General features: G+C 41.3%; 1 protein-coding gene across 4 annotated transcripts in view; it reads right to left on the minus strand.

Moving 5' to 3' along the window:
- LOC148001444 (uncharacterized) overlaps nucleotides 1-19,346 on the minus strand; it is an 81,236-nt gene that overhangs the window by 18,180 nt on the left and 43,710 nt on the right. For 2 of the 4 annotated variants that reach the window (XR_015637122.1, XR_015637123.1), the window contains exon 1: nucleotides 16,629-17,635. The exons of 1 other annotated variant lie outside the window; for it this stretch is intronic. The gene's annotated coding sequence lies outside the window, so the exon portion shown is untranslated. Of the gene's footprint in view, nucleotides 1-16,628; nucleotides 17,636-18,292; nucleotides 18,608-19,346 lie in introns of those variants that run through there. One more of the 4 variants, XM_087584580.1, reaches the window with a different exon arrangement.

Here is a 19,346-nt window from a genome sequence, read left to right on the forward strand (position 1 = left end):
AGCAAGGGCTGAGGAGATGACTTGGAGGTGAAGCACTTCACACATACACACATATACACCCATTCATACACATACACACACACTCACACACACATTCACACATAAACACACACATACACATATAAACACATACATACAGACAGGCATACATTAACATACATACATATGCATACACTTTCACACACATTCACACACTCACACACTCACTCACACATATGTACACATACATACACATACATACTCACAGACACACACATATACACATATGTTCACACTTTAACACACTCACACACAGTCACACATACATACATAAGCACACACACACACTCTCACAGATGCCACACACTCACAACACACATATGCACACACAATCACACATAAACATACACACACACACACACACACACACACACACACACACACACACACACACACACAGGGCCTGAATTCAGACTTCAACACCTTTGAAAATTCAGGCTCAGCAAAACACATCTATAACCTCATTGCTGGGGCAGGGAGCCAAGACTGGTAAATCCTGGAAGCTTGTTGTGTAGTATAAGTCAAATTATTGAGAACTCAGGTTCAGTGAGAACCTCTCTAAATACATGATAGATAGATAGATAGATAGATAGATAGATAGATAGATAGATAGATAGATGATAGATAGATAATGGATAGACAAATGATAGATAGATAGATAGATAGATAGATAGATAGATAGATAGATAGATAGATAGATAGATAGATAGATAGATAGATAATGGATGGATGGATGGATAGAATGGAGAACAAATATGGAAGACACTTGGTGTTGACTTCTGACCTCCACACATATGCACATGCCCACACACACAAACATCCTCCCTCTCATGAGTATGCAAACCTACACACAAAAGGACATGAATCATCATTCACACAACAGACATCTTAAAATCATTGCAAAAGATGGGTGACACCAAAAGCTGGTTTTCTGCAGGAAGTCCACCAAGTAGACAAGAGAGAGAGAAGGCCCATCTTACTAATCCAGGAATGAAATGTCAACATGATCAAAGACCTTATTGAAATAAAAGAAATTAAAAATTAAATATAAAAGTACATGTTAAAAAAAAGTAGGTAACTTAGAAGAGATAAAGACCTTGCAAAAAATTGACTTAATGAAAATATAAAAATTAAATTCAGCAAAAAAAATGAATCAGTCATTTTTTAAATCTAATAAAATAAAATTCAGGGCTAGCAAGATGGTAGAGTGGATAAACATCTTGCTATGAAGCAAAAGAACAAGAGTTCAGATCCCATCACTCGTGAAAATGTCAAGCAGTGTGATGGTCGGCCTGAGATTCCAACACACGGAAGGCAGAGACCGGGGAAACCTAAAACAAGGCAGGTAGCCAGACTGGCTGGACCCAAAAACTCTAGGTTTAGCTAAGAGACCTTGTCTCAATGAGTAAGCCAGTAAATGATCAAGGAAGACCACTGACACCAGCCTCAGGCCTCTAGATGCATGTGCCTACACCTTTGTGTACATGTTTACATACATGAATGCACATCAAACACATGCGAACATGCATACACATATGGACATTTAACATACACAAGCAAAGCAAATTAAAACTGAGGACAATGTGGCCTTGCAGTTGAATTGTGACAAATATGTTAGGAGCAAACCTGGATGCGCACTAAGGCCATTCTAGAACGGGGAACGAAAGGACTTGATCACTCTCTTTTCTTCCTTTCTTCACACCAAAGGCAGAAAAGGAGTGCAAGAAAACTTAAAATGAAACCCCCTGTGAGTGTGGCAGGCCTGTATATTGAACAAAATGGTGGAGTTGAACCCAAAGCTGAGACACATTAACCAGTATTTTCAGAGACTACGGTCATGAGACGGTGAGTACACACACAGGAAGAGCCGATGGATTAGCTCAGATATTTGTGGGATGCTGCCTCAGTTTATCTGTTTCTTACAGATTTCACCTGATTAGACAAGACCTGCTCACATTATGTAAAGTGCTTTCCTTAAAGCTTACTGATTTAAGTAGAAAAATGCATATCTGGTATTGCAACCTAACTAAATTGACAAAAAAATAATAATAATAGTCATCTTGAGCCCATCTGTGTCCAATTTAATGGTAAAAATCTAAAGGGCTTCCCTTGTGAGGTCAGCACCAAAGCTAGGCCACCCTGAACAGCCTGCTTCTGTTGAACATGAGCCCAGAAGATGCCATGAAGACTGGATGCATGAAGCTAAACCACTCTTCTCTCCTGGCATGAATTATCTTGAAAGAAAAAAAAATAAAAGAAAACAAAAAGGAAGGAATTCACACAAAAATACAGTCAGCTTAGTTCTAGCAGAAAAGCTAAACACAAAAGCTTTCTTTCTGAGCTGAAGGAGTTTGTAAGCTCATAGAAAGAACAACAATATCAACCAACCAGATCCCCAGACCTCCCAGGGACTAAACAACCAACCAAATAGTACACATGGATGAATCCATGGCTCCAGACACATATGTACCTTGTTGGACATCAATGAGAGGAGAGGCCCTTGGTCCTGTGAAGGTTCGATGCTCCAATATAGGGGAATGCCAAAGCAGGGGAGGGGGGACAGGGTAGGAGGTTTGCAGAGGGGAAACCAGGAAAAGGGATAACATTTGAAATGTAAATAAATAAAGTATCTAATAAAACTTTAAACCTTCCCTTCTGAACAGCATCTCTGAATTACTCAAAAATAAAGTTAGGGAAACATTTTCCCCTTCTATGATGGACTTTTTTGGCTGGCTTGATTTGGTGTCACTCATGTGCTGGGAACCACAGTTTCTGGGGGTTTATGGGGACAAAGGCCACATTGCATTCAGAAGAGAGCATTACAGGGCACTCCTGTCTAGCCGTGGGCTCTTACACTCTTCTATGGTTTTCCTGTGCCCCGCTGGTGTGAAGGGGCATGTCTAACACCCATGTCCCATGTCCCATGTCCCATAGAGGGCTGAGCATCTCTCATTGTCAGCACAATGACCAGTTATATGTTACTCCATTGTACTGTCCTCTGGAAAAATACACCTGACTGACAAAAGTAGTAGTAGTAGAGGTGGTAGTAGTAGTAGTAGTAGTAGTAGTAGTAGTAGTAGTAGTAGTAATATCATTTATGTACAAGATTCTCAAAAATAGAGAAAAAACTTAAATTATGAAAGCAATTTAACTTTCAATAACATCAAAAATACAAAAACACAGGGCATGGTGACACACACACATTTAATCCCAGCACTCAGGAGGAAGAAAGAGGTGGATCTCTCTGAGTTCAAGGGCACATTGAACATAGCCAGTTCCCAGCCAGATAAAGCCAAATAGTGAGGCCCCATCTCAATAAATCAATGATAGATAGATGATTGATAGATAGATAGATAGATAGATAGCTTTAAAATCATTTCAATTAATAAAATAGTATTAAAATTGAGAATATTGGTGCTGAAGAGATGGCTCAGCACTGACTGCTCTTCCAGAGGTCCTGAGTTCAATTCTCAGCAACTACATGGTGGCTTACAACCATCTGTAATGGGATCTGATGCCCTCTTCTGATGTGTCTGAAGACAGCTACAGTGTACTCACATACATAAAATAAGTCAATCATTTTTTAAAAGTGAGAATATTAACGTAAACCATTTTAAAAGGCATAAAAAATGGGAAGATATCTGTGTTACAAATCAGAAGTTGAAAATATTCCCCATATTGATCTACTATCACAAACTATGTCTTGTTGAGAAAATAGACTAGCTGTCCCAAAGTTCACATGAAATTAAGTAAATTCCAATAGCCAAAATGTTCTTCAACACAGCAAATCTGTGTGTAGGGTTCCAACTCAGAGGCCTAAGTCTGTGTGATTTTGGGTTAGAAAATTATTAACATAAAAATTACAGTGTTGCATGTCAAACAACATTCTCAGAGGCATGGAAATACAACCCCAGAATGAGACAAAATGTTCACACACCATATGACTCAAAAAAGTCTAGTATCCAAATATATGAAGAACTGTTCTATATCAATGAGAAAACAGAGCCCACATTTACAATGACTAATGACTTCAGTAGAAAGTTGCAAGTGTCCATCAACTAGGGCAATACCAATAAACACAAAACGAGATTCACATGAGTATCACTAATGAGAGAAAGAGAGAGAGAAAGAGAGAGAGAGAGAGAGAGAGAGAGAGAGAGAGAGGTAAAAGAGTACAGTCTCATGCAAAAGCAGTTTAATGGCTCCTTATAAAGCTGAGCATTGTTCGTCATAGCTAATGCATTGAACAACTAAGACGTTCATCAGCCAATGACACAAAAAATCCTATGATACAGCCGAGTGAAGAGATGTTGTGATTACTATTATTCTAGGAGTTTGCTACAGGCCCTTTAACTATCCATTAGGGATTTCTAGCCCTTTCAGATCATTTAGTTCACTGGGCAGATATCAACCCTCTCTTCTAGTTTGTCCACTTTCCTGTGGTGATCCCAGAGACATCACTTGCCAAGTTCTGCCTGGCCATGCCTCCTCCATCAGGCCAGCCCACAAGGCCATGGGCTCATGACCCACCTACCCCATAGCAACTTTCTCTCTCTCTCTCTCTCTCTCTCTCTCTCTCTCTCTCTCTCTCTCTCTCTCTCTCTCTCTCTCTCTCGTCCCTCCTGAGACCCCAGGCTGGGGAATCTTGCACCACCTTCTATCCTAGCTCTACCCCCTCTCTTCTGCCAAGCATAGAATGTAGGCATCTTTATTAACCAGTCAGGGATAACTTGGGGGGTGGGGGCAAAGTTTGCACAACAAAAGCTGGAGTATGGGAGAATTCACTTGTCTTGAGGTAACCAGGTCTTGGGATACAGCATTTAGCATTTGCATATATAAGAGCATTAGACCAATCCCAACAAAGAGATGTAATTTTATGTACAGTACTTACGCACACTCTCATAAATGAAGCTCAAAATGTTTATTGTACATGAAAGATGGCAACCAAATGTGGTGACGTATCTAGAATTCCAGCTACTGAAGAAGCTGAAGCAGGAGGATCACGGCATCACATGTTCCTGACCATCCTGAACTACAATTTGCCCAGAGAAAAGTCTCATTCTCTCTCTCATGTATATGTATATTAACATATGTATATGACCTGCAAGAGCAATGTGACTAGGAGCCAAGACCGGGGCCACCAAGCAGAAAGTAATTGCAGTAGTCTAGGGCAGCTTCCAGTGGCAAAAGCTTCAGGAAAGAACTCTCTTCCCAACAGTGTTATGGCTCTTATATAACAGACACTCCCAATCTTTGGTGAAATAATTCTCATGCAACTTTATTCCTTGTAGACAGGGTCTTTTGTACATTTTGGGGTGGGTTGGGGTCTAAAAGTAAATGCTTTCTCTTGGCTTGGTCTGAGATATTAGTGATGCCTCATTTGCATATGGAGGAGCTTTGGAGCACTGCCCCTATGTGGCTGATTATCCTGGTCCTTTCCATGGGGTGCCATGGTCACATGACAGGGGCTTTGTTGAAAGCAGGTGAAATGCCTAGCATCCTCAGGCCTTACTCAGTGAAGTGAGCCCTGCCGTGAAGGAGGAGGACCGTTATGCACAATAGCAATGGCACCTCCCATAGAAAGAGAGAGGAATCAATGGTTAGGTACTTCCCATAATGAAAAAGCAATAAATTGCTCTAAGGCACCCTGCCTCAGAACAAACTCCAGATGTGGACGCTGACATCTGAAGTGAAGACTTCACTTCAAAAGGAAAATTTCTTAGTCTCCCAGAAGAATACATGGAAGAAAATCTTCACTCATGAAAGTGGGATTTCTTAAATGAGACTCCAAAGCAACTCTCAAAAGTGAAGACACTGACTCATCAAAATGGCAGACAGATTGTACTGTGAATCCTCCCTGACTAAGATGCGGGCCTTTAGACCTGGAAAAGCATTTACAGCTCATGCAATGGGAGTGCGCACACTGGAAGCACACACACACACACACACACACACACACACACACACACACGTACAGATGGACTCACACGTGCAAAGGTGGGAAAGTCAGAGTGACCCTAAGATAGGATTCTTTGGAGCAGGAAGCTCATCAGCATAAAACGTCAAGAATGAGAAAATGGTATCTAAGGAAATTCCAGTCTGGCTATCATGTCACCAAGAAAGGCTGGTTACATTAGAATGTTTAATTTTATAGCCTGAGACTGGCCATTAAATCAGTCCAGGTGAAACTGATTAAAGGCTTGTAAGAAAGTGTGTCAGTTTGTAGAACAAGATCTGACTTGGTGACCTGTGTGTCCTGGTCCTTCCTTCTGCATCTCTACTCCAAGCTGCTTTCATTGGAAGCCTGTTTCTCTTCCTTACCTCACTAGCACTATGTTTCTTTTATGTCATCCTGTCTACCATTATCTACCTGGTACCCTATGAGATGGTTCCATTATTTTTTGCCACTGATTTTGCAGATGAGGGTTGAGGTGCAATGATGTTGATTCTTACCCAAGGTGGAGTAGCTGTACTGTAGGCTTCAGACTGCACCAGGAAGCTTTCCGTTTTGACAGTGGGGACCTTAAGACTCTCCCGAGCCTTTCCATCCATCTTGGGGTGACAACTAGTCATTAGACTTGCCTAGAAAAGCCACATCCAAGTCTGGAAAGCAGGGAACTAATGAAGGCTTTTAGCTGCTGTCATGAGAGTCAGATATGGACAGTTTTAGGAAAACTGTGCTTTACAGCAATGTTCCATTGCCCCCTCAAGACCCTTCCTCCTGCTGTGTCTCACCATCTGGCCAGACCCTTTAAAGCAATGAAGACACCTATGGCATTCGTCTCATGGCAAAGTTCACTTGTTCTTTTCAAGCGTCCAACAAAAGCATGTCAAGCTGCATAGGACATACCTCTGCTCTGGTCCTAAGCATTCTCTGTACCCCTCCTACAATCATGGGTTCTGTGTTTTCCAGGATTCACTGAAGGAGCCCAGCTCCCATAAATCTTCAGGCAGGCAAGCTGAGCATACAGATGTTGAACAAATGGGAAAGAGGAGATGCTACCTGTTTCTTGGAGACTACCAAAAACTTCTAGTGACAGCAGTCTAGTCTGGAGCATGTAGACCCCTGAAGGGGAGAGATAGCACCTCCATATCACATCAGCTAGGAGCCGTCAGCTAAGCGCCAACAGCTAAGTCAGTTTCTCAGGCCTTTCCAAAAGGATTAATTAATTATTCAATTAGATTACTTGTTATTTTAGCTGCCAATTTTAAATTGTGGAATTTAGATAATATCATAAATCATGTGACATCCTGTAATCAACAGCATCAAGGATCTTGATGGAAGATTGCTATACAGGCAAGATGTGGATGCAATAAAAAAGAAAACACAGCTCAATTCCTTGCCAATGTGCCCTTTGGGTCTGCTCCTAAGTGCCATGTTAAAGCCCAGAGCAGGGGAGACTGGGTCACTGAGAAGGAAGGAGAGTGACAAGAACACTTAGAGTTATCCCAGTTAGACTTTTCAAGGGCAATGAAGGTATAATCTGAGCTGTGACCCAGGACTAAAAGCAATGCTAGTCCACAAGACTATTAATGAAAAGGAAAGGCAGGCACCCAAGAGATAGATTCCTGTGCTAACAGCTTGCAAAACACCATTTTATTTACAGGTAAAACTTTGTGGTGCAAGCTGAGCGTGTCACGAAGTCTTCCTTAAAAATGAAGGCGTAGACGTTGGGCAACTCCTACGAGGATGTGTTTATGTCCCCTAAACCAAACCTCATTTGTTCAAATAGAGCATCATGGAAATGATCCCATGCTGTAGATCCCTGCTGCTGTGGTCCCCCTCTCTCCTGTGCCTTGGTTGTGTAAAACTAGAGTTCATGGCCATCAGTTACAACGGGAGCCAAGAAAACTCTGCATAAATGTAAAGTGAATTATAGATGTTTCAAAAGGCAAATTCAAAGTTAGGCTGAACTGAAAATGGCCACACTCTTTTTTGTGTCTCAGGCTGGGTCTGTTTTGAAATTGAGATTTGTCACAGCATCCGATGGGTGCCCCATCCTTCTGAGTTTCATAGCCACCCTTTCTCCCACACTTCTCTCATGTACAAAGCAGGGTTAGTGGAAGCCATTCCCATGTCAGAGATTGGAAATAGCAGCTGTGTGGAGATGAGAGGCCTGTGTAGAATGTGACCATTGGCTGCAGTCTCTGCTGTTCAGGACCCTCGTTGCAAATGTCAGGGCATCTGGATTGCTTCCTATAAATATTTCTGCATAGACTCACCTTTACCTCTTCAGCTGTACAGTAGTTTTACTTCTTGTACTGATTTTTCTGCTTCTGTGGTCCTGGGGATGCAACTGGTGCCACCACAAGCTGGTCACAAATGCTCTCACTGAGATTCATCCTTACCTCCCGTTTATACTTTCTACTTTGAGACAGGGTTCAGAGCTTCCTACTTCAATCCCCAATACCTGGGATGAGAGGTTTGCACCAGGAGGCATGGGCCATAATTTCTAGTCACAGCATTTGGCACAATTGAATTTCACTGGTGAAGCTGCAGTAAAGTATATTTCTATTTTCAGACTTCATTTAAACACTGAGAAACTTAGATACTGAAGGTGGTCTTACCATGTAGCCTGATGTGAAGGTTAGGTTTTTTGTTTTGTTTTCTTTTGTCTGTATAGATTATTTTATTTATTTACATTTCAAATGTTCCCTTCCAGGTTTCCCCTCCACAAGTCTCCCATCCCATGCCCTCTCCTCTTTGCCTCTATGAGGGTGTTCCCCCACCCACCTACCATTCCCACCTTTCTGATTTAGCATCCCCCTTATGCTGGTTAGTTTTAAATGTCAACTTGACACAATCTAGAGTCATCTTGTAAAGAGGTCTCAATGAGGGAGTGTCTAGGTAAGGTTGGCCTGCAGATTATAGATAGATATAGATAGATATAGATATAGATATAGATATAGATATAGATGATATAGATATAGATATAGATATAGATATAGATATAGATATAGATATAGATATAGATATAGATATAGATATAGATATAGATATAGATATAGATATAGATATAGATATAGATAGATAGATATAGATAGATATAGATAGATATAGATATAGATGATATAGATAGATTAGATATAGATATAGATTATAGATATAGATAGATAGATATAGATATAGATATAGATATAGATATAGATATAGATATAGATATAGATATAGATATAGATATAGATATAGATATAGATATAGATAGATATAGATATAGATATAGATATAGATATAGATATAGATATAGATATAGATATAGATATAGATATAGATATAGATATAGATATAGATATAGATATAGATATAGATATAGATATAGATATAGATATAGATGGAACTATCTCAATTTTATTAACTGACGTAGGAAGACTCAGTAGGGATCCTGAACTGCCTAGGACTGGAGAAAGCAGGTTGGGCACAAGTGTACATGAATTTATTCTCTTTCCCCTCTTGACTAGGAATGTAACTTAGCTGCTTCAATTCCAACCAAGACATCTTTGGAATGTGAATGCTGTATTAATATTATCCACAGGCATTTAGGGTGCTAAAGGATAGAATGGGGTCTGGCAGCTGATGAGGAAATCTTAGTGATAAAGACTTTCCATTCAGCATGGAAAGAGGCTAAGGGAGTTTCAGCCTTTCATATCAAGAGTAGCTGTCAGAAAGGAGCACAGGGAACAGCAGCCCCTGCTGCTCTCTGTCCCCCTCCCTTCTTAAGGGACTAGGCATGGCAGCTGCTACTGCTCTCTGTCCCCCTCCCCTTCTTCATGAAGGGATTAAGGCTGTGCTCACCTACTGGCTTTCAGTACAAGAAAGCATCAGGATAAATGCTAGTTGTAAGGGCCATTCAGTGAGATTTCACAATTTCCAGTGCCTAGTCACTTTCCTATCTCTCCCTTGCTCTCCATTTGAAGACAAGGTATCACTGTGTAGCCCTTTGTTGGTCTGTAACTCACTATGTATCTAGCCTCAAACTCACAGGGATTCTCCTGCCAGTGTCTTCCAAGTGCTAGGATGGATGGCATACTAAGTGTGATTTTTCTGCTACCCTGGGCTTCCTTAGTCTTTCTCCTCTGAAGCTCCAAATGGCTGTTGTCCAGCGTGTTTTTGATCTCCATGCTGTCTTTATTTAAACAGCATACTTGCCTTTCTGTCTCTTTTCTTTGTTTTTTTTTTCACCACTTTCCTCCTCTGGGCATCTGCTGAGACTTATTACTTGCCCTGGGTTTTTTTCTTTTAAACTCCGATAAAATTGTTCTCAAGATAGAAATGAGAGAGAGAGAGAGAGAGAGAGAGAGAGAGAGAGAGAGAGAGAATCACTCAACAAGATTCTGTGTTCTTTATGCCTAGGTACATTTCCCCCAGGCTGTTAATGCCTGAAAGGGACAATTGGGAACTTTTCCATTCTCTCTGTAGGAATATTTGCTATTTGTTTTGTTTTTTGTTTTTTGGGTTTTTTTTTTTTGAGGGGTGGATGTTATTACTAGAGCAGCTGGAGCTCTGACATCAACACAAGGGAAAAGCTCAGCATCACAGGTACTGGCCTTGGGATCCAGCTTTAAAGGGGGGGGGGGGTTACACACTCCTCACCATACACGAGACAACCCTGCTGATACCAAGGTTTGTGCCTTTCGTTGACAAGCACAATTCTTTCTCTAAGGAGCACAAGAAACACTGAAAGCCATTCTATTTCCTTTCTTCACTTCAGACATCTTTAATAAATAGTGTCCTGCCTTATGCTATTTTCCAGAACCCAAAAAAGAATTTGATAGGAATCTGTCTTTGAAAATCAGACTAGACTGCACATTGTAGGGGAGGGATGGTGTGGGAATTGCTTTAAGTCGACCTTTATTTTATAATATCTGCTTTATGAATAAGACATGGCAATGGTGTTGGTTTAGACCATGTATCTCGAACCGTAGGGTTTCTCAACAACAGAAGAATAGGATAGCTTTGGTGACATTTTCAGAAAAACACAAATAACCTGCATTTTAAAAAAAAAAAGCAAGAGGAATGAACGGAGTAGCCTATGCCCTTTGAACAGATTCAAGTGCACATTTTGTGCAGACTGTGAGCATGGCCACTGTGCTATCACTCAGAACCCAACGGTCCAAAGGACTTAGAATGTTCCAAGGACGGGTCTGCTGCTGTAGGTCTCAGAACCAGTGACATATGAAGGAAAGGCAGGGTCACCGCAGTTTCTCAGCTACTCAGCAGAAACTTCCTGGAGCATTGGGAAGAGCTGGCACTTTGAAGACTAAACTTAAAAACATAACTAGGTCTTTGTGAAATGTCTTAAAACATAAATAAAAATAACGTAGAAAGGTGTAACCACCCTTTAGGTCTAATAGTTATTTCTGATATTTCAGAAAATGTAAGAATTCAGCACAATTTCATAATCTAGCATTTTTAAGCCTAGAACAGCTACGAGCAGAAAGGGTGGCACAAATTCTCAGTAACATAAATATAAAACTTCATTTCGTACATGTTTTCCTGCACATTACCACATCACTAGTCCACGAGAGAAAAGCATAAAATTATTTTATCCACAATCAAATATTAAATAATCACGTTGTTAGGAACTAGAATTTAAAAATTGGTTTCATTCAAAGGTACCTCGAATCTTACAAACGAGGAAAATCTCATTAACAGTTTAGTTTAAGAACATAGAAAATCCTCAAAGAAGCAAGTTTGAACTGTAGGCTTTTTGTCTTCCTAGGGAGGCATTTGCTGGGCTCAGCTGGGTGGCAGATAGAAGGAGTCTTATGTCTCTGTCGCCATCAAGTGGAGGATCTATTCAGTGAGCATCAGAGCTCCCACACCCTAGAGCTTGAAGGGTGTACAGCTGGTCAATGTTCTTGAGGCCTTCTCTCCTGAGCTCAGGATGCCCTGCCCAGGTTCCACAAAACAAGAATCTACAAGGATATTGTAGGCTTTCTGTGGGTGTGCGCATGTTTCTGGGTAGCACCTAGCAGAGCTTACGGATGTAGGGACAAGTCTGGACCAGGAGGCAGCAACCTGGTTAAAACTGTAAATTCTGCAAATACAAATGCCTTATAGTTCTGTGGGAAGTGCTCTGATTTCAACGGAATAGTAATATCACAGAAGGATTCTATGAACATGTACTTTCATGTGTGGCGTGTGTACCCAGGTGGGTGTGCATTATGGAGGTCAAGTACAGCTTTGGGAAGTTGATTCTCTGTGTTCATACTATGAACTCAGGTCTTTGATCTTGGAGATAAGTGTCTCTATCCACTGAGCCATCTTGCTTGTCCTATATATGCATTTACATACATACATACTACACACACACATACCACACACACACACATACCACACACACAGATATATGTATATGTATATGTACATGTACATGTACATGTATATGTATATGTATATGTATATGTATATGTATATGTATATGTATATGTATATGTATATGTATATGTATATGTATATGTATATGTATATGTATATGTATGATCAAAGGTGAACTCCCATCTGCAGTCCAGCATTGAGTCTGGGTCTGACACACAGCTCTTGCCATTGTAGCTGCCATCTTCACCCAGAATTCCCCTCAGGCACTTATGTCTTCTCTTTTAAGAGTGTTGTTTTTGTTTGGTTTTTGTTTGTTTGTATTTCAACATGAGAAGGAGACCTATAAATTGTCTGTGGTGAAGCGAATGCTCAGCTAGCCAGGATTCACTTTCGAAAACAGTGATGTTTAAGCACCAGAGGGAAAAAAATGTCATGATGTGGAATGTTACTAAAACCAGATGGGTAGCTCCTCAAGGCTGTGTACCAGCCAAGATCACTATGTCCCCTTGCACCATGTCTGAAACTAAAAATCTGATAAGCAGGAGGCTTCTCCTTTATGTAAAATTCTGAAATGTTATGGCAAAATTATATGCGAAGAATGGGAAACCATGAAAATTTCTCAACAGCTGGCATAAATCTCCCCCTTATTGTCTTTGTGAGAAAATCTAATATGGGTTCCACAGGACACCCGATCCATCCCAGACATGACAAGAGGAAGCCAGCTGCCAGCTCCATTTGACAATGCATGTAGTGTAGCACCTGGCATGCCCTTCATGGTCACAGAGAAGCTAAGCATGAGGAAATCTGGATGGACCCTGTCTGTTAGAACAGAGGGATTCTAAGTACTTGGTAAAGTCTTCATCAATGTCTTAGGTTTTTCTGCTGACTGTTTTTAGAAGCATTAATTTTCAACAAAATTTGAGTAGGTTTCATCAAATATACTTCTGAGAGAAGATTCAGAATCTTGCACACATAAATCACTGTGAGATTTCTGCCCTTCCCCAGTAAGTTTTAAGTGAAAATAAAATGTTATAGCAAGCTCACACATAACATTTATTCATAAATTGTCACCAAAAATTCTTGAACCTAGTGAATATCCCCCAACTCACCATCTCTGCAGTCTCTAGTCTCTTCCCTATGTCTGGCTCTCCCCAGGAAGCAGTCCCCAAATGATGAAGATGTTCCACTCTTGCCTAACTGGCTCATGGGACTACAGAGCCCTTGAGCTACCCATGTGTGGTAATACAAAAAGGAATCAGGGATTGCAGTCTTTTGCTCTTCTGCACCCTCATGGGATGCCTGGGGAGGGGTTGGTTGAACCCATTCTCTGGTACCCTAAAGGGTTAAGACCCTAGACTAAACTTATTTCCATATTTAGCTATCCTTGAATATGAAATCTGTCTCACAGACACTCTGTAGAAAGCATCTCTCTTGTCTGGAAGTCAGCCTCAGGCTGCCAGGATGAGTCAGTAGATAAAGGCACTTGTCTCTAAGCCTGATGACCTGAAGTTGATCTCTGGGACCTATATGGTGGAAAGAGAGGACCAAGTATCACAAGTTGTCCTCTAAGCTGCCACACGTGGGCTGTGGCATGTTATACCACTCCCCTCAACACACACACACACACACACACACACACACACACACACACACACACACTCTGTCTCTCTCTCTCTCTAAATAAATAAATAAAATAAAAGTTTAAAAATTAATTATAAAATCAAAAAAGGCAGCCTCAAAAGAACCATTTTAGTCTTAAGATACTAGGTCAATTGGCCAAGGGAATGGGTGGGTGTCATATGTGAGGACAAGCTCACCTGTGAGACCACCCTTCAGAGCTCCTAACAACAGGGACATGAAAAAATATCCAGGAGGTTCAATCCCAGCATTATCACTTGACCATGTTGGACTGCACACTCAATCTTTCAGCTGCAGTGTGAAAGCAATCTCCAAACAGTACCCCCAGGATGAGGTAAAAAGAAAACAAGTTTAGGGGTTGAATCGCAGTCCTAGACCTTCCAACTAAGAACTGTTTTGTGATTATAAACAGAAACTAAACAGTTACAAGAATTGTAGCTTTTTTTCCAAAGGATGGCTTTCTAGTCTAGACCATGCCCCTGTAGTGATGGTCAACATTCCCTCTGCTGCTCATTGTGAGTCTCCCCACTCTCGTGGGTCATCAGCAGGCAAAGGGAGCAGAGACATTGAGTTAGGGGAGGCAGCTCAGAAGCTCTGTGAGTACATATAGTATAACCATACCAAGACCAGCTATCAGAAGGCAGATCAACTTTACTTAGGGTGATTCAAGCCTTATGAAGTTTGAGGTGACTGAGGGTAGGAAAATTCAAAATAAGTAAAGGTCATTGGACGAGGACTTAGGGTACCTGAAGTGCCTCATTAGCATGGGGAAGGATTTCAGGAATCTCCGGTACTAGCTGAACAGGTTTTATCAAGACAAAGGAATTGATCCTGTAATCAAATTGAAGCTACATGACATTCCTCAGATAGAGGCATGTGCGAGGGTTTAGAATTTTCCAGACAAGGTCATAGAAGGAGAACCCCATTAATGGAAGGAGTCCCCTTGTTGTCTGCCAAAACCTAGAAGGCTATCCAGTCAATGGTAGACTTTTAGCAGACTTTTCTCACAGTTCATTGTTAAACCAGTGAAGTCTGAAAAAGGGAGTTGAATTAGACAACTCTAACACATGCAAGTATCTCTCCTCAGAGCTAGAAGTTCATAGGTTGTTAGGAAGTCATCATTATCTACCTATGAATCATCCTGAAGTCCTTCCTGAAAGTCACACAAGCCAGAGCAAATGCAAAACTGTAGGACCATGTAAGCCACAAGACCCCATTTCAGGAATGAGCTAGAGGAGGATACCTGGAGACCAGGGTGGACCTGGAGACCAGGATGGACCTGGAGACCAGGGTGGACCTGGAGACCAGGGTGGAGCTGTCTGTAGTCCCCAGTCTGAGATGTCACCTACATTCCTAGGGCTGGGATTTAGTTTCTTCTGTGAGGCCACATATACCTCCAGGAATGGTACCCACTGCATCCCACTGAGCCTTCTTGGCAGTCCCTTCCAGAAAGTTCTCAGGTCAGATTGCTGCCATTCTTAGTTCTAGAACGCCTCTTTTTGTCCTTTTATAATGGCTGCTCCTCTGCCTTCTTCTCGGTTGTTACTTTTTCTTACACAGCTGATTTTACTACCCAGCTCTGTTTCACTTCTATTTGCCCTGAGATATTTTTCAGCATCCTCTCCTCCACTGGCCTTTAGAGTCACATAAGCAAGCTGCTGCTGGGTGACTCTATGTCCCACCTTCTAACTTCAGTGTCACATGCATGGAGGAAATAAGAATTGGAATGCCCTCAGTCCGGATGAGAGGCAGGTCAACACTGGAAATTTTCCTTAATGCTGCTGAGTGAAGCTGTTGACACACATGGAACAACTGATAAAGGAAGGCTGGAGGAGCCAGAGAAGTCTCTCAAGCCCAAGAGACTCCTTCAGTTGGCCTTAACAACAGTCACCTGTATGATCTTAATCACCCAAGCAGGAAAAAATGACTGAGAAGATTTTTTTTAACAATCCAAGGGATTTCTCTCCTCAGAGGTTAGGCATAAGTTGACATGAGATGTTATTTAGACAATTATATCATTTCCTTCTTGCAGAAATTGTTGGTCAGATATAAGACATACCTACAACCAAGAAAAATAGGTCCACTAGTATACTTACCTAATGTTGCGGTAAATGTTAAAAAAGAACCTGCAACTTTTATCCCACGCTAGTGCTGGCACCCTTGAGGCCACATGGCACTATGTGGTACTTTTATCTCAGCAGCTCCATGCTACCCCCAATTACTCTCTGACCCAGACAGTCCACAGGCCATTCCAGCATGACCAGATGCCATTCTGGTCTCTAGTGTTAGATCCAGCACCTGTGGGGCCAAATGGAACTTAACCACGATTTATCCCTAGTTAGTATGTCTCCTAGCAGCTCTCCGCTGGCCACCAACTCTCTGGTTCCAGCTACCAGGTAAAATCAGGGCTCTAGAAGTCCAGCATAGGCTGGCCTATCATGGTTCCCTGCCAGGGACTCTGCTCACAATCCCAACGGCCAGTGAAATCATGACTCAGTAAACTATAATTTATCAATCAGATTTATATGTTAAATTCTCAATCTATAATATATCCCAACAATGAACTCACAACCAATTGATAAGGAAATAAACCGCCCACCAAGATAAGATAAAGAAAAACATTCCAATTCACCTGGATCTGGGTCATCCTTCTCAGTATCCGTCTTGATTCTCCTCCTTCTCCTTCTCCTCCTTCTCCTTCTCCTTCTCCTTCTCCTTCTCCTTCTCCTTCTCCTTCTCCTTCTCCTTCTCCTTCTCCTTCTTCTCCTTCTCCTTCTCCTCCTCCTCCTCCTCCTTCTTCTCCTTCTCCTTCTCCTTCTCCTTCTCCTTCTCCTTCTCCTTCTCCTTCTCCTTCTCCTTCTCTCCCACCTCATAAAAGCTTTGTCCCTGCCTTATTTTTTTACTGTCTAATCATGGCCTTGACCTAAATTGTACCAGCCCTCAATTGCATATAGACATCAACTTACAATCTAAATATTAAGTGATGTCTAAAAAAACACCTCTCTTCTGACCTGGAAATCATTTGGAAGGGATGTCACCCTGATTTTTAGCCACTCCAACAACTATCAAAGGGCTTAAAAATTGATCATGGGTTCATTACACTGAACCAGTGTTAGAGGTGAGGGGAGGAGGGAAGGAGAGGAGAGCACAGGGGAGGGGAGGGGAGGGCAGAGGAGGGGAGGGGAGGGAAGGGGAGGGGAGGGGAGGACAAATAAGGAGCCCAATAAAAGAGGTTCTTATGAACCCATCAAGAGATTTTAATGAACTTTGATTAGATGTTTAAAAATACCTTGTGTTCTAGCTTCTCCTGGTTCCCTGCCTGGAACTTGTCATCCTAATCACTATCTCTTTTGCCCCTCCCTCTCATCTTTTTCCAGACTCCAGTCAAGGACTTCCTTTTATCGCTTCATCTAATAGTTTGAATCTTTTAGATAGACAGGCCAAAGGGGTAACCCCCCCACACTGCCACACCCAACAATCAAAATTCAGCTTGAAAAAGTTAGGCTTGCCTCTTCAGAAGGAGAGGTATGGAAAGGACAGGAAGTAGAAATGAGCAGTGTAAGGTTAAAAAAAGATCTCTCTCTCTCTCTCTCTCTCTCTCTCTCTCTCTCTCACACACACACACACACACACACACACACACACACACACACACCACAAAATAATCTATTTCTTTCTTCACTAGAAGCAAAAAAAAATGCCACTGGGACTCTTGGCAGTTTCATCCTTGTCAGACGCCAAACATGGTGTTTGCAGAGCTCTGATCTTTAACTTGGTTCCTAAATGACTCTAGTCTTTAGGGAAGCAGTTTCTTCAGTGAATTTGAAGAAAAGAATGTTTAAAAATAAGAGTAAGAAAATTTAATATGAGCATTAAAGCAGCAACGAAGGCCCGTTAAGAGAGCATTCTTGGTGAAGAGAGGAGAGTTTCGCCCTGTGTGCAGACCCAACATTCCAATGGGGCCAGGTCAATTTCCTGGCCAAGGGACCCTTCCTCCCAGAAAGGCAGGCTCACCTTAAATCATGCTAATGAACTAGATGAAATAATTAATTCCTTGTACTCAAGGCCTGACTCCAGCTTACTGAGTCAAGTATTATTAAATAGACACCCCCTCCCTATTACAGCTTTTTATTCCAAGATGGGACAAAAATAAAGAGCCAACATCTCAATGAGTTTGGAGAAAAGAATGTTTAAAAACAAGAGTAGGTATTTGTAAGAAAATTAAATGTGAGTCTTTTCTATCAAATATTATAAAACTTTTATAGCAAGAAATTCAATTTTTGTCTCCCACATATTGTAAGACTTTTATGTAAATGTTTTAATATTGTTCACTCAGTAAAACTATTGTTTATACAAAGGTCCTGGATTGCAGCAGTTGACCCCTGCCCTCTTCATTTTCTTTCATCAGTTCTTTTGCAAACTAGTAGTGATAACTATCTGTGGTTGTCCACTTGACTGTGTCTGGAATTAACTAAAACTCAAGTGTCTAGGAACACCTGTGAGGGATTTTTTTCTTTGTTGGATCATTTGAAGTGAGCAGACCAGATCTTTTAATCCAGATTTTTTGAGGTGGGAAGATCCTTAATCGGGGCCACATCTTCTGCTGGCAGCCTGTATAGAGAGAAGGGAAGAAAGAAGTTTGGTCTTCTTACTTGCTTTCTCTCACTCTGGATGAAAAGTTCATTCCTTCACCGGCATTAAGCTACTTCTCTGGAAATTTCCAGCATATACAGAAGAGCATCTGAGACATCCAGCCTCATGCACTAAACAATTACTGGATTCTTGGACTTTTCATTGGTAGACAGCCATTGTTAGACGAGCTGGACCACAGCCTGTAAGCCACTCTAATAAGTTCCCTTTCTATACATATTGATAGATATAGATGCATAGATTCATTCTATCAATTCTATTCCTCTAAAGAACCCTAATAGACTAGTCAATCCCAAAAGACTCTGAGGTCAGATCCCAGCCAATGGCAAAGAAACATAGTAAACACCTTGCTTACAATAAAAAGCAAATGCCCTTCCTCTCTCTTTGTGCTTGATTCTCCAATTTTGTGAGCAGCTGCACCCTCCTGTCAAGAGGAAAATTTAACCTTGTGAAGACACTTCAATTGGTGGTCTACTTCTTCATGATTCTGAGCTCCTCTCTAGTATCCTGAAGGTGATCATTTCTGAGGCAACAATGCTCCAATCTTTGACACATGATTTTGGTCTTAAATGTTGATGGAAGACTCTTGATGTTGTTAGGACCATAACAACTCCAAGGGCACCTAAAATGGCCTCCTGGATACATAATAAGATATCTTGTAAATGATCCTCAACGTCTAATGGAATAGCTTTGAATGAGT

Source organism: Rattus norvegicus, chromosome 14 (genome assembly GCF_021556685.1).
Source record: "Rattus norvegicus strain SHRSP/BbbUtx chromosome 14, alternate assembly SHRSP_T2T, whole genome shotgun sequence".
Classification (NCBI taxonomy): Eukaryota; Metazoa; Chordata; class Mammalia; order Rodentia; family Muridae; genus Rattus; species Rattus norvegicus.